The 24,975-nt window shown below is 40.0% G+C and overlaps 1 protein-coding gene, 1 long non-coding RNA gene and 1 pseudogene across 3 annotated transcripts in view; 2 read left to right on the forward strand and 1 right to left on the reverse strand.

The window, feature by feature from the left end:
• The window catches only part of LOC115222097 (serine/threonine-protein kinase PAK 1), a 217,639-nt gene that overhangs the window by 148,619 nt on the left and 44,045 nt on the right, over positions 1-24,975 (reverse strand). The window lies entirely within an intron of this gene.
• Positions 1-24,975, forward strand: part of LOC118767129 — a 138,495-nt gene that overhangs the window by 86,557 nt on the left and 26,963 nt on the right. The window lies entirely within an intron of this gene.
• On the forward strand, positions 3,258-3,417 carry LOC115222411 (annotated as a pseudogene).

A 24,975-nucleotide genomic window follows, 5' to 3' on the forward strand; every position in this document is an offset into this window, starting at 1 on the left:
CTGTCTCTTATTATTTACCGACTTCTATGATTCAAGCCAGTTCTATGAATTTATTACACAATGCCTAAAAGATTAGTAAACAAACTTTTCTAAATGACACAGTTGATAGAGACAGAGTTTGTTGCTGTAGTTCTTCAGCATGGCTCAGTGGTAAGAGCATTGGGTTCACAATCATGAGACAGTGAGTTCGATTCTGGGACAGGGCTGTGTGTTGTATTCTTGAGCAAGACACTTTATTTCACATTGCTCCAGTTCACTCAGCTGTAGAAATGAGTTGCGACATCACAGCTGCCAAGCTGTATCAGCCCCTTTGCCTTTCCCTTGGGCAACATTGGTGGCGTACGGAGATGGGAGGCTGGTAAACAACCATACCCAGACTTGTGCCTCGGTGGGTAACTCGCTAGGTGCAATCCCATGGTCATTCATGACTGAAGGGGGGGTGTCTTAGATTTGTTTAGCTCCAAGTCAATTTTGATCCAGCAGACTTAGGATTGAAGATGTTCTGGCCTTGACAAACACCATTATTATTTTTTTTTCAGACAAAATTATTTAGGGCTTGTTTTTTTTTAATTATAGACTGTAATTGGAGGGAGATGTGGCAACTAATTCTACGATATTAATCATGTATATATTTGTGTGTGTGTGTGTGTATGTGTCTATCTTTGTGTCTGCCATGACTTCCACCACTCGACAACCAGTGTTGGATTGTTTACAAATCTAAGTAGTTCAGCAAAAGACAGAATAAGTCCCAGACTTACAAAAAAAATAAGAAAAAAAAAGGTACAGGGGTTGATTTGTTCAACTAAGCCCTTCAAAGTGGTGCTCCAGCATGGCCACAGTCAAATGTCTGAAAAGAAGTAAAAGATAAGGAAACACATCGGGCTTCTTTCAGCTTTCATTTCCTCTACCAAATCCATTCACAAGGCTTTGGTTGGCCTGGGGGCTGTAGTAGAAGACATTTGCCCAATCTGCCACACAGTGGGACTGAACCCAGAGCCATGTGGTTGGGAAGCGAACTTCTTAACTGCACAGCCATACCTGTACTTATAACACACACACACACACAATACACTTATGAGGTAAATACCTATTTCTTTACTACCCACAAGGGGCTAAACATAAAAAGGACAGACAAACGGATTAAGTTGATTATATCGACCCCAGTGCGTAACTGGTACCTATTTAATCGACCCCGAAAGGATGAAAGACAAAGTCGACCTCGGCGGAATTTGAACTCAGAACGTAATGGCAGATGAAATACCTATTTCTTTACTACCCACAAGGGGCTAAACACAGAGGAGACAAACAAGGACAGACAAACGGATTAAGTCGATTACATCGACCCCAGTGCGTAACTGGTACTTATTTAATCGACCCCCAAAAGGATGAAAGGCAAAGTCGACCTCGGTGGAATTCGAACTCAGAACGCAGCGACAGACGAAATACCGCTAAGCATTTCGCCCGGCGTGCTAACGTTTCTGCCAGCTCACCGCCTTAATGAGGTAAATACCAGTGTGAGGTAGAGGCAGGCCCAGGTAGACACTTGCCACGGATATCGTTCTACATACAGAAAAGAAAGGTGAGAGACACACTAAGAAACCACTTTCTTGAACTCTTATCATGACATGAGACAGGCAGCACAGAGTCAAAAAAAAACAATGCATAAAAGCATATTACTAATTCATCAACTCAATTAGCAAACAGAGAAAATATTCATTAACTAATTACATTACCAGACTGAAGATCTTCAACCGTCGGCAAGGAGTGCAGTTGAAATATTTTTACTACTCAGCTCAACGTGCAGATAACTGCATCTGTTCACAGGCCGCCATCTCGGCGATCTGTCGAAGGAGGCAGAGGTATTGGTGTTGGCTGAGGCCGGGGGATTAAACGAGTGCCAGGTACCAACTAAACCTGTCACTCGATGATATTCGCTGCTAATTAACTTCTTAAGGATTTCGTCTCTTTATGTAAATATTATGACATAAATGCATACATACATTCAGTTACATGCACAAACATGCAAATGATACATACACACGTTTATATATATTTCTTTACTACCCACAAGGGGCTAAACACAGAGGGGACAAACAAGGACAGACAAAGGGATTAAGTCGATTACATCGACCCCAGTGCGTAACTGGTATTTAATTTATCGACCCCGGAAGGATGAAAGGCAAAGTCGACCTCGGCGGAATTTGAACTGGCAGACGAAATATGGCAACGCATTTCGCCCGGCGTGCTAACGTTTCTGCCAGCTCGCCGCCTTACACGTTTATATATATGAGTGGCATGTGTGTGTGTGTGTGTGTGTGTGTATATATATATATATCACCGTGATCGACCAGGCTATCAGATGTTGCTACACATCGCTGATCACAATGCGCTTCGCATTGCTTTAGCCTTCAAATGACGCCACCCTGCTGGCTAAGTGAGCAGGCCAACAGAAGACAGAGTGAGAGAAAGTTGTGGCGAAAGAGTACAGCAGGGATCACCACCACCCCCGGCCGAAGCCTCGTGGAGCTTTAGGTGTTTTCGCTCAATAAACACTCACAACACCCGATCTGGGAATCGAAATCGCAAGTCCACTGGGCCATTGCACCTACACACACACACACATATATATATGTATATATATATATCCAGACAGCTAGGTGGTGCAACATCAATATTCTCCCCTATGTTTGTGAAATTTTTGTATCTCTGCAGTAAGGCTTCATATCGACACACGCCAGCTTAATTCAATTCGTCCTTAGTGGAAAGACACCTGTTATTATGTCCTGTTATTATTTTTATTACATTTATATTTGTGTAACATTGTCCGTTTTTTCCGTCCTTGTTTTTGTATACATTCCCTGCTTTCTTGCAAGGAATCTAATGCTCTTAGCTTAGTTTTTCTTTGGGGCTGGCCAGATTGGAGCAATCTCAAGAGGAGAGGCTGGTGTGCATGGGTGTCTGCTGGTCTTCCATAAACAAACTTACCCTGACTGCTGCCTCTAGGCGCAATCTCATGGTCATTCATGACCAAAAGGGTCTTTATCACCAAACATGCACACACGCAAGCTAACACAGCCACACATGTACACACACACACAACCAAGCTGTGTATGTATGTGTGTTGTGTGTGTACAGAGCAATCTATGATATGAAATTAATATTGGTTTCAAATTTTGGTACAAGACCAGCAACTTTGGGGGAGGGGGCAAGTTGATTCACTGACTACAGTGATCAATTGGTACTTATTTTATCAAAGAAACCCTGGACGGGGGATCACTCGGCTCGTCCGTCGATGAAGAGCGCGACTATCCGCGTGAACTGATGCAAATTGCAGGACTCAGTGAACATCGACACCTCAAACACACATTGCGGGCCCCGGGATCCCATCGTCCCGGGGCCCCATCTGGTCGAGAGGCGAAATAGCCCCGTGTGGGTAGTAAAGAAATAGGTATTTATTTTATCGACCCCAAAAGGATGAAAGGCAAAGTCAACCTCAGTGGAATTTGAACTCAGAACGTCAAGACAGGAAATGCCGCAGAGCATTTTGCTGGCATGCTAACATTCTGTCAGCTCACCGCCTTTGTCTATATTCATAATGGCACTTCCAAGAATTCAGATTATTGATTCAGTCTACATAATTAATGATGTTAAATAGATTCAGTCTTACCATTTTTCTACTTTCACTTTTCAATACGATACTAATAACCACTTGATACTTAGCTTTCTTATTTATTAAATTTGATAAACTTCAAATACCTTTAGATCTCTCTCTCTCTCTCTCTCTCTCTCTCTCTCTCTCTTATATACAATCAATTTCTCTCAGACACATACATAAACTCAATCCCTTTCTTTTTCTCACACATAAACTCAATCTCTCTCTCTCTCTCTCTCTCTTTTTCCCTCTCACACACTATTAATCTCACTGTCTGCTTCTGCCTCTCACATACATAATCTTTCACTTTTTCTGTCTCTGCTTCTCACACACTCAATCTCTCTCTGCCTCTCCATCTCACACATTCAATCTTTCTTTCTCTCTCTGTCTGCCTTTCCCTCTCTCTTATACACTCATTCTCTCTCTCACACACACATTCAATCTCTCTCTTTCTCTCTCCTCATCAGACAGTATCTAATGCCTTACTATGAAAAGCTGCAACGTATACTTAGAACTGTAAGTAAATACATATGCCACACACAACGGACTATCTGCTGTTATTCAACCCCAGGTAAGCCCTGATCCAGCAGGTCAACAATCAACTAGATCTTAGCCATGACTATCCTGCCTTTTCTCCAGGGACAGTGCATCTAGAACCACATAATGATGCAAAGAGTCCTTCCTTTTCGAAAGACAGCAAGGCATAGTTTTAGGCAGATTTAGCTGCTATTTCTAGCAGACTAAATGACTCCGTAGAGACTTCCTTCTTCATTGAAATATTAGGAAGTTTTTAGAACTCTCTCTCTCTCTCTTTTACTCTTTTAATTGTTTCAGTCATTTGACTGCGGCCATGCTGGAGCACCGCCTTTAATCGAGCAACTCGACCCCGGGACTTATTCTTTTGTAAGCCCAGTACTTATTCTATCGGTCTCTTTTGCTGAACCGCTAAGTAACGGGGACGTAAACACACCAGCATCAGTTGTCAAGCAATGCTAGGGGACAAACACAGACACACAAACATATACACACACATACATATATATATATACACATATATACGACGGGCTTCTTTCAGTTTCCGTCTACCAAATCCACTCACAAGGCTTTGGTCGGCCCGAGGCTATAGTAGAAGACACTTGCCCAAGGTGCCACGCAGTGGGACTGAACCCAGAACCATGTGGTTGGTAAGCAAGCTACTTACCACACAGCCACTCCTGCGCCTATTTATTTATTTATGCAGTTGTTGGTAGTTAAGCCTCAGGTTGACTCACTGAGAAGGTCAATGACCCAGCACATGTGATTGTCCTGTCTGTAAATTCAGATTTAGTCTACCTAGGATTACAATATCCAACGTGATCTTCCTTTTAAAAATGCTGAGAAGTAGATTTTTTTTTTGTGTGTGTATTTTCATCTTTTACTTTTTCAGTCATTAGACTGTGGCCATGCTGGGGCACCACCTTGAAGAATTTTATTCAAACAAATCAACCCCAGCACTTACTTTCGTTTTAAGCCTGGTACTTATTCTATTAGTCTCTTTTGCCGAACTACTAAGTTACAGGGATGTAAACGCACCAACACCAGTTGTCAGACAGTGGCACGGTACAATTGTATGCACGCACACACACACACACAAATATATATATAAAGGGCTTCTTTCAGTTTCCATCAACCAAATCCACTCACAATGCTTTGGTCAGCCCAGGGCTATAGTAGAAGACACTTGCCCAAGGTACCAAGCAGTGGAACTGAATCTAGGACCATATGGTTGGGAAGCAAACTTCTTACCACACAGCCACTCCTGGAAGATTTTACTGTTATTTCCAGCAGGCTGAACAACTACCAGAAGGCTACCTGATTGTCTCCTTCGAATATATGTGATATACTGGGTGAGAGGAGCAGAAATACAGGATTAGTTATCTTACACCCTATCCCTAACCCTATGCCCCCTTTTTGTTCTGAGTTCAATTCTGCTGAAACAGACTTTGCTTTTTCATCCTTTCTGGGTCAACAAGTATCACCCAAGTGCTGGGATCAATTAGATGAATAATACTTTGTACACACACACATACAAAGAGGGTAAACTTTGTACTTTTGTTGGAAATCCTGAAGCTCTTAGCTGAATTATGCTTTTTAGCCAAGTTGTTATGGTTAAGAGACCTTCATGAATATTTTGTTCCATCCAGGCCAACCCTCACTGAGCAGAAGTATGATTAAAGACTCTGCAGGCATAATAGCCTATTTTGTTATGAGGAACAGTGTATCAAGGACTACACTGTTCAATGAGCTGATGATTCTTTACTCTTTTTTATGATGGCAGGATAGCATTTCAAAGATTTGACTACTGTTTCTAGCAGTTCAAGTAACTGTGTAGAAAAAAAGGGAAAAGACAAGATGGTTATGGCTTGAACACCTTTGATCATGGGTTGTTCAGACAGAACTGACCCCAGAACACCGCCACCGCCACAACAGCAACAAAAACAACAACATACTCTTACTCTCTTTTACTCTTTTACTTGTTTCAGTCATTTGACTGCGGCCATGCTGGAGCACCGCCTTTAGTCGAGCAAATTGACCCCGGGACTTATTCTTTGTAAGCGCAATACTTATTCTATCAGTCTCTTTTGCTGAACCGCTAAGTGACGGGGACGTAAACACACCACCATCGGTTGTCAAACAATGCTAGGGGGACAAACACACACACATATATATACATATATACGACAGGCTTCTTTCAGTTTCCGTCTACCAAATCCACTCACAAGGCATTGGTCGGCCCGGAGCTATAGTAGAAGACACTTGCCCAAGGTGCCACGCAGTGGGACTGAACCCGGAACCATGTGGTTGGTTAGCAAGCTACTTACCACACAGCCACTCCTATATGAACAGTTATCTTAATACTTCAGCTATCTTGCCTCTAGATGTCACTTAAAAATATCATCATTGTGTATGAGGTTACTTTACAATGTCACACTAGCCATCATACCTCTACATCATGTACCATTAGCCATCGTGCAACTGCACCATGTGACTTTAGCCATTCAGCAGCTGCACCATGTGGCTTCAGCTATCTTAACCGCTACACAATGTGATTTTTAGCTATTTTATTTGTACACAATATCATCCCAGCCATACTATACCTGTATACAGTCACCTTAGCCATTCTATGTCTGTAAACCATCACCTTAGCTATCCTGTCTCAACATTAGCCATGTATCTCTACATTACATTTTAGCTATTTTATTTCCTCACAATATCACCTTAGCCATACTATATCTCTACACTGTCACCTTAGCCATTCTATGTCTCCATGCTGTCACCTTAGCTGTCCTGTCTCGTGTCTACATTACATCTCAGTAATCTTCCTCACCATAACGCCACCTTACCCAGTCCTCCTCCTCATGACATCATGTTGGCCGACCATAGCTATTCTATCTCAGACTGTGACCTATGCTCAACTAACATGTAGCCTTTAAAAAACAAAGGAAGAAGAAAAAACAGCACAACCCGTCCACCTCCCACTATATCCTCACCTCCACTATATCCTCAAACCGATCATGTTTATTATTACCACTACCACCCACACATCACATAGAAAACACCCCAGCTGTCAAACTTGTTCAACAGCTTATCAAAAACTTATTTTATCCAACACCTTTATTTCCCCTGCCACCGCAAACATAACCTGAAAGTTATGTTATTTTAATTTTGATAATAAACGTTAATAATAAACCTCGTTTAATAGTCCTTAACTCTCTCTTTCTCTTTTAATGAAATAAAAATCATCAAATTTTCCTACTTCCTTTTGCTATATTCTCGACCAGTTAAGTTCACATCCTCCAGTCTTTCTCTCTTCATGTGCCAAGCACAAGCAATCACAGACATTCACACCTTTTTGTTCCCCCCCACCCACAAGTTTGTGGGTTGGTTAATCTTTATTAAACCAGCTACTAAGTCCATCTTGTATCTTCTCTCACTATTTTTACCTAAACTACTTCTTCTTTTCAGCCTCCACACTCTGCTGTCTTTCATTGCCTTCTTGTCCTTAAGCTTCTTGTCTCTTTTATGTTGTTGGGAAGCCTTGCGTTGGTCTTTGCTTGTCTTAAAGACCTCAACGTTTGTCTCTCTACCTGCAAAGGGCATCATTAGCAATGCAGTTGTGATGTGGTTCCTTAGAAGAAAATCTACTTTACAAACCCCTTTGTTGGACATCAACTCCTGAAGATTAGCTTTCAAAATCTAACAATAAACAAGAAAGTGTGTATGCATGCACATGTATACACACATGCACACACACACACTGAAGGAACCTTTCTACAGGACTTCACTTAACCTGCTAAAAGTAGCAAACAATTTTCCTTTAGATTAAGTCTTAAAGGTGAGTTAGTAACAAAACGCACACCACACACTGCAATGACATACATATGACAGATCGTATCCCAACTTATACCATTTCTTTTACTCTTTTATTCTTTTAGTTGTTTCAGTAATTTGACTGTGGCCATGCTGGAGCACCGCCTTTAATTGAACAAATCGACCCCCTGGACTTATTCTTTGTAAGCCTAGTACTTATTCTATCGGTCTTTTTTGCTGAACTGCTAAGTTACGGGGACGTAAACACACCAGCATCGGTTGTCAAGCAATGCTAGGGGGACAAACACAGACACATAAACACATACACACACGCACATATATATGACGGGCTTCTTTCAGTTTCCATCTACCAAATTCACTCACAAGGCTTTGGACGGCCCGAGGCTGTAGTAGAAGACACTTGCCCAAGTTGTCATGCAGTGGGACTGAACCCAGAACCATGTGGTTGTTAAGCAAGCTACTTACCACACAGCCACTCCTGCACCTTTTGATAACTCTTGCAAGATCTCTAAATACTGGCAGTTGATTTTACTGCCAGGAATGTTGCACAAGAAAATCCACAGACCCCAATCCTTGATATCTATATTACAACTTCTGACCCAAAATAACTGGGAATAAATGAATATAAAATTAAAAACAAAAACAAAAAACAATAAATAAATAAATAGACTGAATAAAAGATATAAGAATTCTATTCTGTAAACTTCAATGAGCTTTGAATAATATTGGATTGTGGACTGAGACTATTGACTAAAGTTGACCAGAGACAGCTTTGTGCATTCTGTCCCTACCCAAGTACTTATTCTATCAGTCTCTTTTGCTGAACTGCTAGGTTACTGGAATGTAAACACACAAACACCAGCTGTCAAGCAGTGGTGGGGACACACACATACACAAATATATATATACATATATACGACAGGCTTCTTTCAGTTTCTGTCTACCAAATCCACTCACAATTTTTTGGTTGGGTCTGAGGTTATAGTAGAAAACACTTGCTCAAGAGGCCATGCAGTGGAACTGAACCTGACTGATACGGGGTTGTTACCTTAAGGTTTTCTGAAGTATCTGACCAAGATACCTTATAATACTTTGAACTCCTTCTTCTTCACTTCAATTCATGACTCAGTGAAAAAAAAGGGAAAAAAAAAAACAATAAGATCCCTAACAATTTTAGTTATTGATTAGAAATTTAAATCTCTATTTATGTTCTCATGGAAAACATTTTACAAATAGAATCAATAAATGATGTTGAGTGAGAGAAAGAGAAAGAAAGGAGAGTGTAAAACTTTGCAAGTCCTTAGCAACAGAAAATGTGTTGCTAAGGACCAGTGCTTGTCAGGTCACGATTGTGTAGTGGTATGGAGTGGTGTGGGTTTTCTTGAAAATAAACAGATTAACTCTAAGAAATCTCCACACCTACCACCATAATCCACTCCTCCTTAGCCGTGGTGTCAATCAAAGAGTGGAACCTCAAAATAGGTGAAAGCTGCTTGCTTTACTAAACAGAAAACTTGTAAGACATTAAACCTTTCGTTACCAACCCGGCTGAAACCGCTTCTGGCTCTGTAATACAAATATTTTGTTTTCATAAGTTTTGAATGAAATCTTCCACCAAACCTTAGTCACAATTTATGTTCCTAACACTAGCTGAATGATAACCAAGTTATTTTACTAAATTCTTTGTTATATTTAATATTAATTGAAAGGAACACAAAGCATCTGAAAATAAATACAGTAATGAATGAAAGGGTTAATGTGGCCACTTCCAATTTGTTGGTGTGAAATGGCAGAAGGTTCAATGCCATATTAAGAAAGCTGGTCTACCATGAGTAAGATATTCAGGAAAGAAGATATTCCGATACCCTATTGCTAACAGCCAGGTGGGCTGAACAATAACAACTGGATTATTTTAGATTGATTTATGACATCTTGTTCAGTAATTTTGTCAAAACCCTGCCTGAGTCAGTCCACTTTAGCTTTTCATTTCCTCCTCTCTTGCTAAATAAACAAAAACACCCATGAGTCATTGTTGTAATTGTGCCAAACCAACCCCACAATGAACATAACAGATACTGAAACGCTAATCCAGGTCACAGTTCATGCTAGGTCTTGTGTTCCAACCATATATACCCATATATATACCCCGGCTCTGTCAAAGAGGTTTTAAAGAGAGTTCAGTGTTTTTTTTTTCTTTTGTCTTTTATCTTTTACTTGTTTCAGTCATTAGATTGTGGCCATGCTGGAGCACTGCTTAGAAGAATTTTTAGTCAAACAAATCAACCCCAGTATCTATTTTTTTAAAGACTTATACTTATTCTATTGTTCCCTTTTGCTGAACCACTTAGTCACAAGGATGCAAACACACTAACATCGGTTGTCAAATAGTGGTGGGGGACAAACACACACACACACACAATGACAGGCTTCATACAGTTTCCATTTACGAAATCCACTCACAAGGCTTTGGTCGACCCCAGGCTATAGTAGAAGACACTTGCCCAAGGTGCCATGCAGAGGGACTGACCCCGGAACCATGTGGTTGGGAAGTAAGCTTCTTACCACACAGCTACACCTGGATATAAAATGAGTAGGTGAAAGCAATTATACAGAAACTCTTGACAACTCGTGTAAATACAAATAATATAAGGTGCAAAGATTAGAAAGAAATCCATTAAAGTGACTGAATGTTCCTCTCACAAACAAGGCCATACTCCCAGTTAGAATTATTAATTGCTTCACCTTCCATCAAAAAGGTTGTGCGATCAAATTTTCTTAATGTTGGTCAGTAAAAGAACCAATAATAGAATAATGTGCCTTGCTTAATAGAAGTGGATGCAGAGAGCAAGATTTGAACTCATGAATATGAAGTTCATGGCAGCACCATAATCTTGTATCTACCAAATTTTGGTAACTTATAGATTAAAATCAAACACTACAACAATGAAAATATAAAAAGGTACTGCTTCATCAAAACCATAACAGTATGGTTTAACCTGCCTGAAGCCTCTAAACAGTCAATATGCAAGAAATAGCAGTCATATCGCCCTCAAATTACACTCTTAAAAAAAAAAAAAAGATACATTGAACAATAGTCATTGATATAGGAAAAAAACGAAGGGGCGGGGATCATGGCTGGAACATCTTTTATCATAGGTCTGCTGGATTAGAGCTGATCTGAAGCAAAATGATATCAAAGTATTTGAAGAACTGACTGAACGATTCTCCTTTTACCAAAATTCTGGCTACAGATTATCTCCCAACCATTATTTAAGAAGGGGAATAACTCTTACATAACTATTTAAACAACTTAAAAGTTTACGATTCTTGTGCAAAACCACATTGTGTTGTGAACACCTGTAAATAAATATAGACTAATTATTGTGCAAGATCATTATAATTTTCCGTCTTCAAGAGTCGCCAGAGCAAATTTTGTCTTTCGTCACTTCAGTGAAACAAAGTAGTTGTAATATAATAGAGTCATTCATAAGCAACACTGAAACTGGCTGAGAGCCACAAGGGTTTTTGCAGGGTAGGGGATATAGATCAGTGGTCCTCAACCGAGGTTCATATGACCCCTAGTCAAAGCAAAATAGTAAACTGAAGATCCACAGTTGTGGTGTTTTAAGGGTCCATGAAAAATTTTGATTTAGAATTTCTAGCAAGAAATAAGTTTCTTTCTCTAAAGTTATATATAGGCGCAGGAGTGGCTGTGTGGTAAGTAGCTTGTTTACCAGCCACATGGTTCCAGGTTCAGTCCCACTGCATGGCACCTTGGGCAAATGTCTTCTACTATAGCCTCAGGCCGACCAAAGCCTTGTGAGTGGATTTGGTAGATGGAAACTGAAAAGAAGCCCGTCGTATATATGTGTGTGTTTGCGTGTCTGTGTTTGTCCCCTCCCTGGTGTGTTTATGTCCCCGTTACTTAGCGGTTCGGCAAAAGAGACCGATAGAATAAGTACTGGGCTTACAAAAGAATAAGTCCCGGGGTCGAGTTGCCCAATTAAAGGCGGTGCTCCAGCATGGCCGCAGTCAAATGACTGAAACAAGTAAAAGAGAAAAAGAGAGAGTATAGTTTAATCTGTTTCTGGCCACTGAAACATGTTCTCCCCAAGAATTCTTGTGCAAAACGTTCACAAGTTAATGCATGGAAAACAAATAGGAATTTTGAAATAAGTATCTATAAAACCAGTTTTTAAACACCGAAAGGCTAAGGGGGGGTCCACCAGAATGAAATAGTAATGAAAGGGGTCCATAGATAAAAATTGGCTGAGAACTACTGGTATAAATGATTAGATGAACCCTACCACTTGACTTCAACCCCAAAGAATACTGGAAAACAAAGTGAACGACAACTGGATTTGAACTCAGAATGTAACAGGCCATAGCTGAAAACCACAAAGTATTTTATTCTATGCTCTGCCGATTCTGCCAATCCAGTAATATACAAAGATTTACCAATGTGAAAAACAAGTCAGAGAGCTGGCAGGATGTTTAGAGTACAGGAGAGTTCAAATCTTGCCATGGTCAACTTTGTCTTTCATCCTCACCAGTCAAGTACTAGAGTCAATGGTACTGACCACCACCCCACTCCACTCACAACTGCTATCATTGTACCTAAATCAAAAACCATTATTACCATTATCATTATTATTATTGTGGCGACGTTCTGAGTTCAAATTCTGCTGAGGTCGACTTTGCCTTTCATCCTTTTGGGGTCAATAAATTAAGTACCAGCTGCATACTGGGGTCGATCTAATCGACTGGGGCCCCTCCCCCAAAATTTTGGGCCTTGTGTCTAGAATAGAAAAGAATATTATTGTGGCGAGTCGGTAGAGTCGTTTGCACACTGGGCAAAATGCTTAGTGGCATTTTGTCCATCCTTACATTCTAGTTTCAAATTGCACCAAGGTTGACTTTGCCTTTCATCCTTTCGGAGTCAATAATTTAAGAAACAGTGAAACCCTGGGGTTGATGTAATCGACTAGTTCCCTCTCCCAAATTTAAGGCCTTGTGTCTATAGTAGAAAGGATCATCATCATCATCATCATCATTACAGTGGCAAGCTGGCAGAATTGTTAGCAAGCCAGGCAAAATGCCGCTAGGCATTTTGTTCATTTTTATGTTCTGTGTTCAAATTCTGCCAAGGTCGACTTAACCTTTCATCCTTTCGGGGTTGATAAAATAAGCACCAGTTGAGCACTGGAGTCAACATAATGGACTTACTCACCCCGAAATTACTGGCTTTGTGCCAAAATTTGGAACCAACATTTATTATTATTATGGAAGAATTTTGTATGTTTCAGATACATCAATTCAAAAAAACCAAATCAATCATCCAGCTCGGATTTCCATTTGGAATCAAATTTCACTTGTGTTGACAAATTTTAATTTCCCTTTAGCAAAAAACATAAAAATCATAAATCCAATTCTTATAATCAACACCACCATCACCAACCACTCCACTTCTTCCTTGAATATTTGTGATTTTATCAAAACATTAAAGCAATATAACTACTTGGCTTTTTTCAGGAGATATTAAAAGAAATGAACACAGAAAAAGATTTTTTTCTTTTTCTGTGTTCATTTCTTGACCAATGTAGGTGCTGGCATGTTCACATGTTTGAGCTTTTAATTTTTTTTTTTATAACTAAATGTCCTCCCTATCATCAACCAGTTTACTGAATGCATTTTATTGAGACATCAGCTCTAGAGAGTTTGTTATGTCCTTGATTGACAAGACTCAACCACATGCCTTCTTCAGCAATTTTATAAAGAGTACTGGATACATTTTATTACAGTGCCAGTATTATTTGGAATTGCCTTGTACCTTGTAAAATGAAAGAGTTCCCATTACTCTACAATGTGTTTATTCACTCAAGGCAATGTAACAGAGAAGGCAGGTGGTAGAAGAGAGACTGTGATAACCAAAGAAAGACCAAAATGGGTGGATGAAAGGAATAAGACCACTACAAGGTTCAGTGCTTGTTGTAAAGTGGTGACTTGTGTGCCTCAATGGCCATGAGAGCTACGCCAGTGGAGCACAAACTCAGAGACTTCTATGCTAGACAGGTCAAAGGACAGAGGCCAGGTTAATATGGATCACCTCTTCACAGAGGTAAAAAAAGGTTTGCATATTGCCAACACCCCAACCTGGAAAAAAAAAAACGCAATGTTACAGAAGCACCAATGACCATTCAAAACCAACAAGAGCTGGGAGAGGAGGGTCTTCTCTTAGGGAAACAAATTATGTGGAACAGCAAAATAAAAGCAGGGGTCCAACTGGAGAGAAGCAGAAAAGACAACCCAGAGTAAAGTGCAGTAGAGAAAAGTCACTGATGTCCTCCTATGCTCCATAGGGAGAAAAGGGTTTAACTAAGGAGCGGAGAACAAGAGTAAGATGGTAAAGAGTGATTAGGATGAGAGAATGGTAAAGAGGAAGAGAAAGTGATGGGTAATAATGAAGGTGGACAGTGGTGTGAGTGATGGATATCAATTTATATTAAATCTTCAGCATTCAAACCAGCCACATCAGGTCCAAATATTCAACTGGGTTTTATATTTAAACTGGGCAGATGTGGCCTCTTGCACCTACCCAACAATATTATTATAAAAATAAGCAATTATGTCGTCAAAATCTCACAGGTACAAGATCAGGCATGATTGATATAAAACAGTGTGAATAAACAAACATTACATTTAACAGATTAATCCGAACACTTATTTTGTAAGTTTGTACACCAATCAAGTGAAAATATCTTTTCTTTCTTCTTCTACTAAAGACAACGCTATCAACTCCATGCCCCAATTAGATGTACTGAATCCTTGTTTCAAAAGCCCTTCACTCACCACAGCATAATACTTTCCAAATTCTTCAAGCAACTGGTTGTTGTAGAGGCACATGGCCTAGTGGTTAGAGCAGTGGACTCGCGGTCGAGGGATTGCAGGTTCGAATCTCAGACCAGGCGATGTGTGTGTTTATGAGCGAAACACCCAAGCTCCACGCAGCTCCGGCAGAAGGTAATGGCGAAACTTCTGCTGACTCTTTCGGCACAACTTTCTCTCACTCTTTCCTCCTGCATCTTGCAGCTCACCTGCGACGGACCGGCGTCCCATCCAGGTGGGGAACCTATACGCCAGGGAAAGCGGCCCTTATGAGCCAGGTATGGCTCGAGAAGGAACAACCAACCAAGCAACTGGTTGTTGCCAATGTTGATCATCACCAGCGGTATCCCTTGGGTTCAAGAAATTATCCTTTCTTATATCTCGAGTAACACCTTCAAACTGGAATAGGATGTGATGTGGAGAAACCGTGGGAGTGGTTGCATGCATTTATAGCACTGGTACAAGATGACACACACTCAGTTATTTCACCCATCCCTCAATACCCACATCCTAACTGGAGTGGCACCCACTCTCTGGGCCACACCTAGGTGCTAAAAATATAGCTCAAGCTCCAATTCACAAATTGATTAAAACAGAAATTAGTCACAACAACAACAAAAACAACAGCAGTAGCAGTAGTCGTGACAAAAACACCAAAAATATCAGTAACAACAACAGTAACAATAACATCAATATTTGTTCAAACCAAGTGGATAGTTTCAACAACAACAACAACAAAATAAATCCATTCTGTCTTATTTAGTTAACAATAGCAATATATAGGTCACACACAGCAGAGACAAACACAACACAAAATGCATCTTAATGTTTAATATCTGGATCTGCCATTTACAAGGATTATTCCAGTTGTTTGACCAACTGGGCTAGCAACTGACTTATGTGTAAGTGGTTGAGTATTCCAAAGAAACTCTTTACTCTTTTACTTGTTTCAGTCATTTGACTGCGGCCATGCTGGAGCACCACCTTTAATCGAGCAACTCGACCCCGGGACTTATTCTTTGTAAGCCCAGTACTTATTCTATCGGTCTCTTTTGCCGAACCGCTAAGTAACGAGGACATAAACACACCACCATCAGTTGTCAAGCAATGCTAGGGGGACAAACACAGACACACAAACACACACACACATATATATATATACATATATACGACAGGCTTCTTTCAGTTTCTGTCTACCAAATCCACTCACAAGGCATTGGTCGGTGCGGGGCTATAGCAGAAGACACTTGCCCAAGATGCCACGCAGTGGGACTGAACCTGGAACCATGTGGTTGGTTAGCAAGCTACTTACCACACAGCCACTCCTGCGCCTTGTACAGTTAATGTAATTCTCATGCAGTTTCAGTGTAATATTATAAGGGGTCAGGGTGAAAAACAATGATGGGCAGAATTCACTATTTTCTGAGATTTGAACAGCCCTAAGGTTAAAGGTGTCCCAGCTACGACTATTCAGTCTGCAATTCGGACATGGCACATCTTGGAGTACATCATCCAATGTGATGGCCTTTACTCATTTTCACGGAGACAGGGTGTGAGTTGAGGAAGAACTGGCTGTTATTTCTAGCAGATTGGGTAATGATGTAGAGCAGTGCTTGTCAAACTTTTTGCTGGAGCGGAACCCCAAGGAAACATTCCACTGGCTCGAGGAACCCCTGTGCAATAATTTGATAGTCTTATGCACACATATCTGCACAGGAGACTTAAAAATTACTGCCGATTTTAGCAGTTTTGTAACTTCTTGCGGAACCCCTGGACTGTGCTGGCGGAACCCTGATTGAAAACCACTGATGTAGAGGCTCTCTAATTAGCTCATTTTTCACCTTGATCCCTCAGTGTAAAGAGTGTGACAAAGCTGAACCTTTGAATTACAGTTGCAGTTGATCAAACAGGTTGTCACACAATTTTACTCACAATACCTGAGTCAACCTGAGACTATGGTGGAAGAGACACTTGCTTAGTATGTCAGACTGTGATCAAACCAGAGGTCTTATGGTTGTGAAGTGAACTTTTTAACCACTAGGCCACACATCATCATTATCATCATCATTGTTCGATCGTGGTTGAGACAATGGAATTTACCATGCTACGCCAGACTTCACGGTCCATCATAGCATTACGGAGGTCCTGTTGCTGGATGCTTGTATCCCTGGAGATTACATCAGGGTAGGAGAGTGTGTGCCCTCTGGTATTGCGAGTAGATGGCTTCCAGAGGAGAAGAGTAGAAATTACTTCTTTTTCAGCTCTACAACAATGTCCAGCAAACTGGACTCTCCTACCTTTCACTAGGCCACACACACACACGCATAATTTTCTGCACCACTACAACACATTAATGGTTCGTCTTTCCATCCCAGAACTACAACATTCTAATGTTTTAGAGAGACAAAAGAAAGGAAGATTGAACCCGGAACCATGTGGTTGGCAAGCTAGTTTCTTATCACATTCCATACAATGTTTACGCTGCACCAAGCACACTGGTCTGTCCTTGGCTCCGGGGATATATAAATATATCAGTTTTTCTATAGGTGTCTGGAGACATGGGTCGTGATAAGGGTCCCTTAATGATCCTTCTCACAACACAACATAGTTGAGAGAGAGAGAGTGGGGGAGAGAAAGTGGAGGTGAGGTCTGTTATATATTGTAAATATTTAAATGCACATGCAAATAACTTGTAGACGCAAATGCAAATACCGAACAACACAGAAAACATGTAAGCATAGACACAAAGACAAACAAAGACAAACAAAAAGAAGAAGCAAACATCGACAAGTAACTAATAGAATAAAAAAACTATGCAAATAGTCCACCAAAAGCGAATTCAAAAATACAGACACAGACTTCGTAAACACAAATACACGTGTCTCTAGATATACACAAACACCAGAACAGAGCCTCTCTCTCTCTCTGCCTGTCTGTGTGTCTCTCTGTGTGTCTGTCTCTCTCTTTCTCTCTGTGCATGTGTGTGTGTGTGTGTGCGTACACACTCACTCACACACCCTATATACACACACATTTAGCGACAGAAGAAGCAGTATTTAATACACACACACAAAATTACTCATCGTTGTTGTTTACAATAGTTAAACTGTCATATTGTAAGGTGGAGTGCGGGAAGGAGGAGGGAGAGGATTGGAGGAGGAGGAGGAGGAAGAGGAGACAGATGGTGAGAGAAAGAGAGAAGGGGAGGTGACAAAAAGTAGAAAGAAGAGAGAGAGGAAGAGAGAAGAAAATGTGAAAAGAAGAGAGAGAACAAAGACAAGTGAGGGGTGAACGGAAGAACAAAGACCGTGGTGGTAAGAGAACGAAGTAAGGAGAGATGTAGGGAGAGAGAGAACGAGAAGTAAAGGAAGTATGGGAGGGAGGGAGAGAGAGAAGTAAAGAAAGCAAAGGTAGTTATGGGTGGGAGAGAGAGAGAGAGAAGGAGTGATAAAACAGATGTTTTCTAACACAAAAGAATCTCTAACTTTATAAACAAGCTGAAATGACAGACTGTGTATCTCACCTATGTAATTATTACACGGAGGGTTGGAAAACTTCGATTCATTGAGATTATCCATGCAATTATTGGACAAATTCTCCCTCAGAAGTGTTTGAAAATTAAGAACACCCAATCAAGAGAGATAACTCCAACGTAAATTTGGGGGTGGGGAGGCGGATGACTCACGTCTGAGTCATGTTTCAGATTTCAATACCTGCCAAACAAGGCTGCTATATGGTCGCTCCGATTGTTAGAAATAGCTGTCAGATTTACCTGAAATAACACCACTACAGCTTGCAGTAAAGGCAGGACACATCAGACAAGATGATCCTTGATAATTATGAAAAGGAGGAAGGATATCGACGCCCAGGATGGACTGATCACAGACAGGTCCGCTGGAATCAGGATTGAGCTGGAGCTGAACAACAACAAAAAACCGATTCTCTTTCAGCGACAATGAAGTGTCAGTTTATTTCATGGAACTGATCGGATTTCACAAAGCAGGGGAAGGATGGATGGATGGATGGATATGTTTCTTTATTAGCCACACAGGGCTGAACACAGAGGGGACAAAATACAAAGTAGAGCCTTTCTTTTTGGGGAGGAAAGAAAAAAAGTGGGGGTAGAATTTAGATAGATAGATAGATAGACAGATAGGTAGATAGATAGACAGATAGATAGATAGGTAGAGAGATAGATAGATAGATAGATAGATAGACAGATAGATAGATAGATAGATAGATAGACAGATAGATAGACAGACAGATAGATAGACAGACAGATAGATAGACAGACAGACAGACAGATAGATAGGTAGACAGATAGATAGGTAGACAGATAGATAGGTAGATAGATAGATAGATAGATAGATAGATAGATAGATAGGTAGGTAGGTAGATGGTAGACAGATAGGTAGACAGATAGATAGACAGATAGATAGATAGATAGATAGATAGGTAGATAGATAGACAGATAGGTAGGTAGATAGACAGACAGATAGAGAGAGAGAGAGATGCGGAGTGGATTATTCTAGCGGAAGTAATGTGCCAAGTGGGTTGAATATATAACGCACGTCAGTTATTATATACACACACATCAAATACACATATATATGTTGTTCAGTTTGTCATAGATGTTTGCAGCGAAGAGAGCAATCCTGCTGCACACAATGCAACTGCATGCAGGCTGGGCTGCAACTAAAGCAGTTGGCAGGAAAACTGAGCCTCTCTAATTAAAAGGTGTTTACGCATGTCAGTGCTGGCAGCACATAACCCACATGTGAGAAGTGGTTCTAGAACTACACTATGGACATGACAGGAGATGGTGGTGGAGGTGGTAACCACAGACTTTCATCATCATCGTCGTTGTCATCGTTTTAACGTCCACTTTACAGCACCAAGCATGAGTTGAATAGACATTGTAGGGTCAGATTTTCTATGGCTGGATGCCTTTTTTTGTCACCTGACTGTTACCAAGTAGGGCAATATTTCCCCCCTGGCTGGATATATTTTCATGAAAGATTAGAAACGAAAGACACTGCTTGTAGGACAGTGGCACTTGTTTACAACTATGACATGAAGTCGAGGCAAAGAGACAGTTACATACACACACACCATAGTATTCTTTCGGTTTCCACCTACCAAATCCACTCACAAGGCTTTTTGGTTAACCCAGGATTATAGTAGAAGACACTTGCCCAAGGTTCCACACGATGGGACTGAACTCAAAACCACGTGGTTGGGAAGTAAACTTCTAAACACAAAACCATGCCTGCACCAACCATCCTTGTGCAAGCAATAAACATAAAGCATCAAAAGGTGATTAACAGAAGGAAATCAGTGTGTTTGTTGTTTAGCCTCATGTCAGCCATGACTGAGCAGACTTATGAACAGAGGAATTCCATCCATGACCATCCATTTTATATATCACAGATTATATTTTCCCCTCATCCCTTCATGGGGAGAGCAGATTGATAAAAAAGAATAATCCATGGTGAGTGGTGGATTGATCGGATTGACTGAAACACTTGTCGTAAACAACGGAGTAAGAATCCGTCCAAGATTGTTACTGGGCAAAAGACTTGGCAGCATTTGTTCTGACTTTACATCCTGAATTCAAATGCTGCTGAGGTCGACTTTGTCCATCTTCTGGGGTCGATAAAATTAGTACCATTCAAGTACTGGGATCAATATGACTACTTCCCCCACTAAAACTTTAGGCCTTTTAATAGAAAGAATTATTACATTGATATTATATAGAGATTATTTGGATCTTTTTGGTTTGAACGGCAGTTTTTAACATAATTTCTAGGTAACTAAAAAATTTTAAACTTCGTATACTGGTGGAATGTGTTTACAAAACATCTTTTTTTCTTGGCTTTATTGAGAAAATTCTATAGTTTGTAACATATTTTGTCTTTAATTTCTTGCATTTCGACAATTTCAACCAAACAATGACGTCTATTGAGGTGAAAGCATTCTGTGCCATATGAATATGTCCCTCCTTTAAGAAACATTGGGTTTATTTACATTTGTGAAGAGAAAAAGATACCCTTCCCCCACCCCTAACCGTAACCCTAAAACAGACTGAAATGCAATAGATCAATACTAGGGTCATAATTATGGGTGACAATTTCATATGACACTGCTAGAAAAAACTGCCGTTCAAACCGAAAAGATCCAATTTTTACATTATAATATTGTCATCTCATTCAGAAGTTATCTATGGATTATACTCTCCAACATTCATGTATATAATGTCAACCAGCATTGAGTTAAATCAACTTATAAATGCAGACTGTGTGCAGCGAAATGCACTCATATGCATTTGTATCACAATGCACTTGATGCAGTTCACATTTGAATTGAGAAAAGCAGAATGCATGTTTGAAGGATGGAATCTGATGACATGCAAATACACTGCTTTTCAAAAATTGATTTTAACAATTCGAAAACTGTTCATAATTGCTATTGCCAGTACTGCAAGAATAATTTTTCAAAAGAAATATATAAAAAAAAACCATCATTGCTCAATAGATATCAACTAAAATATATATATATATATATACAAGCTACACAAAGATAAAAAAAACATATCTCTCTGGAGCCATTTTTTAATTAACAGCATAGCCAAAAAAAAAAAAAAAAAATTGTACTAAATTATATTGTCCGCTTTGTCAAACCAAACTACCAAGCTGATTTTCACTTTCTAATTGTCGTTAGCTTCAATGTAAATCAATTATTTAAGATATTATTTAATTTAAATTAAATTCGTTTTTGTTGTGGTTGTTGTTATTGTTATATTTGTTTGCCCATCCCTCTTTAGAATAAGTTGTTGGGAGAATTGTAACAAACCAAACTTGTTTAATGTCACTGAAATAGAAAACAATATTCCACACAAAAGTAAATTAATAAATACACACACACACACACACACACACATATAAGGAAAGATGAATGATAGCAACTGATGACAGTCGTAATGATCATAGGCTAATTAATGAGAGAACTAAAACATAATAGCTGATTTTGATTAAATATATATATAGATAGATGGAGAACAGCAGTTTTGAAGAGGTCACAAAGTGAAAAACTTTACACAAAGTTTTAACTAAGACCTCAACCACATACCGTGAGCCAACCACTAACCCACACTTGTGCCTGCTCCTAAGTCATGAGATAAAAGAACTTGATATCATCATCATCATTTAATGTCCACTTTTCCATGTTTGCACAGATCAGATGATGTTTATTGAGGCAGATTTTTCAATGCCTGGGTGCTCTTCCTATCACCAACTATCACCTGTTCCCAAGCAAAGTAATATTTTTCCCATGACCGGACATGTTTTTCATCAAAGATCAGAAATTAACAACATCACTTGTATGATGAAGATGTTTATTTAGAACCATCACATGATGTCAAAGCAAAAAGATATATATATATACAAACATGCAAACACTGAAACATATACATGTGTACAACAGGCTTCTTTCAGTTTCTGGTCACTGACAAACTTTAGTCAGCACAAGGCTATAGTAGAAGACACTTGCCCAAGGTGTTGCACCATGCAATTGAACCTGAGACAACATGGTTAGGAAGCAAACGTCTTAGCCACACAGTCACATCTGTGCATGTGAGACATGTAAAATACATGGGGTGTTTTATGAAGAGGTGGTGGCTTATACCTTAGTGAGAAGAGCATATTCAGTTCTGTACACTATCAAATTCTTTGCTCCTACAGCTGTTTCGATGCCCAATGAATTCAGTTTGAGGAATTAAATTGAATTGATGTTTATACGTCAGTTTCTCTGTTTTCTTTTTCTATTACTTGAATAATGTATACCCATATCGCAGGAGTGGCTGTGTGGTAAGTAGCTTGTTTACCAACCACATGGTTCCAGGTTCAGTCCCACTGCGTGGCACCTTGGGCAAGTGTCTTCTACTATAGCCTCGGGCCGACAAAAACTTTGTGAGTGGATTTGGTAGACGGAAACTGAAAGAAGCCCGTCGTATATATATATATATATATATATGCATGTGTGTGTTTGTGTGTCTGTGTTTGTCCCCCTAGCATTGCTTGACAACCGATGCTGGTGTGTTTATGTCCCTGTCACTTAGCGGTTCGGCAAAAGAGACCGATAGAATAAGTACTGGGCTTACAAAGAATAAGTCCCGGGGTCGAGTTGCTCGATTAAAGGCAGTGCTCCAGCATGGCCGCAGTCAAATGACTGAAACAAGTAAAAGAGTAAAGAGTATAACCATCAATGTGAAACTAACATATTCAGCAAGTGTCTTTTACTATTGCACCAGGCTGACCAAAGCCTTGTGAGTGGATTTGGTAGATTGGAAACTGAAAGACGCCCATTATAGTATGTGTGTGTGTATATATATATATCTTTGTCTGGACATCATGGTTGTAAACAAGCATCACTGTCATACAAGTGGGGTTGTTTATTTCCCGTCTTCTGTGAAAAACATGTCTGGCCATGGGGAGATATTTATTACCCTGGTTGGAAACTGGTGAGGTTTGGCGACAAGAAGAGCATTCAGTATTAGAAAATCTTCCTCAACAAATTCTGTCTGACCCCATGCAAGTACAGAAAAGTGGATGTTAACCAATGATGATGATGAGGAGGAGGAGGAATGCTGTTTTGAGGTCATATGTAAAAAAAAAAAAACTTAGAATGAAAAAAACAAGAGTTTCAACTGAACCCCACCCCCCGCCCTAAAAGCTCCGACCCGACAGACACATGTTTCTGTATCAACCAGCAGCTCAAATTAGTGCTTGCTCCTAACCTCTCGAGGTGAAATATGTCGGGATATGGGACATGTTGCGAAATACATGTGGTGCAAACAACAATTTTATTGAAGTTTCCTGGGGGACTCCATTACAGACTCACAAGTGTGGTGGTGGTGGTGGTGGTGGTGGTGGTGGTGGCATCGTTAATTAATATATGAGGTGCTAATGACGATGTTACGCTGTTGCCTGGGTAACCTCATAACATACTCTGGAGTAATGGGTGGTGGTGGTGGTGATAACGTTAATTACATGTGGTGCTAATGACAAAGTCGAGGTCATTGGCTAAGCAACTAAATAAGGGGCCGCAGGGTGTAGGGGTGACAGTGGTAGTAGTGACACTGAGTAACAGCTGTAACACAATGAATGGTAGCAACCATCTGACAGGGAGGGGCAATAAAATGAAATTCTAGTCGTGCCCTTATTTATATGAACAGTTGGAGTACAACACGGGTCCCCCAACCCCTCCAGCCTAAGAGAAGACCCCAGGGAGTTTGAAGTATGACATTTCCATATTTTTCTCTTCTGAAAATAAATCTGTCTGAGAAAAACTGGTTGATTTTTACTCAATAGTAGAATTATTAGAAGTATTCTATTGCTTGCTCCACCAACAGAATGGATTTTGATATTGAACATGTTCCAGAGAAGGTCACAGCAGCACAAGGATCAGATGTTTTCATGTTCGTGTCTTGAAGAAACTAAATCTTTCCAGAGATCTGTGCTGCTTTAACCCTTTAGTGTTCACATTATTCTGCCAAAATTAATGCTTCTTCATCCACATTGTTTTGAATTAATCCTGCATTAATCTTGTAGCTATGAGATTTTGATGAGGTAGCTGTTAATTTTTAAAACGATATTGTAGGGTTGGTCTGAGAGACCAGGTCTGGCCAGTTTGAACATAAAACAGGCAGGATACTTTTGGCCGGATATGGCCGGTTTAAATGCTAAAGGGTTAAGCAGCGCCTAGACATTTCTGAGGAATTACTTTTGAATTTCTTTATGATTTAACACCTTCCATTCATTATTGGTGTTTCGTAAAAATGTTAGGTCGCGGTCTCAAAGCGACGAAAATATTTTGACAAATGAAATTTAAATGTTGAAGTGAATCTAACGGTTTTGTGTGTTTCTTAAATGGCTTATAAACACCTTCCACGCTGCAATTGTTAGAATACTAAGTTAATTGGTTAATGTTACGAACAATACTACGAGGTTGACTTTACCTTTCATCCTTTCAGGGTTGATAAAATAAGTACCAGTTACGCACTGGGGTCG

The sequence above is a fragment of the Octopus sinensis genome, linkage group LG19, assembly GCF_006345805.1.
Source record: "Octopus sinensis linkage group LG19, ASM634580v1, whole genome shotgun sequence".
NCBI lineage: Eukaryota > Metazoa > Mollusca > Cephalopoda > Octopoda > Octopodidae > Octopus > Octopus sinensis.